The 235-nt window shown below is 43.4% G+C and overlaps 1 protein-coding gene across 1 annotated transcript in view; it reads left to right on the top strand.

Moving 5' to 3' along the window:
- The window catches only part of SLC7A10 (solute carrier family 7 (neutral amino acid transporter light chain, asc system), member 10), a gene marked incomplete at its 5' end in the record, with an annotated part of 17,670 nt that overhangs the window by 16,707 nt on the left and 728 nt on the right, over window positions 1-235 (top strand). The gene's annotated exons all lie outside the window — the stretch shown is intronic.

Below are 235 nucleotides of genomic sequence, written 5' to 3'. Positions count from 1 at the left end.
AAAAGGATTAATAAATGGCCGAGAGCTTTGCCTGCCCCTTGCCCTGCTTTCCTCCCGCTCTGCCACCAGCATGTCCCGCTGCACCAGCCCCGCATGGAATGATGAATTACTTCATACTCAAAAGATAAGAAAGCCTTACGTTATCACTCACATAAAACTAAAACGGCACATAAATCTTTTATGTTTCAGTCAAGTTTGGCTTTTAATTGTTTTGCTCCAAGGCAAGGACTTTCAA

This window comes from Cariama cristata, unplaced genomic scaffold (assembly GCF_000690535.1).
Source record: "Cariama cristata isolate BGI_N322 unplaced genomic scaffold, ASM69053v1 scaffold16663, whole genome shotgun sequence".
Classification (NCBI taxonomy): Eukaryota; Metazoa; Chordata; class Aves; order Cariamiformes; family Cariamidae; genus Cariama; species Cariama cristata.
Note: the sequence above shows the minus strand (reverse complement) of the source record. Positions and strands in the feature narration are given on the sequence as shown.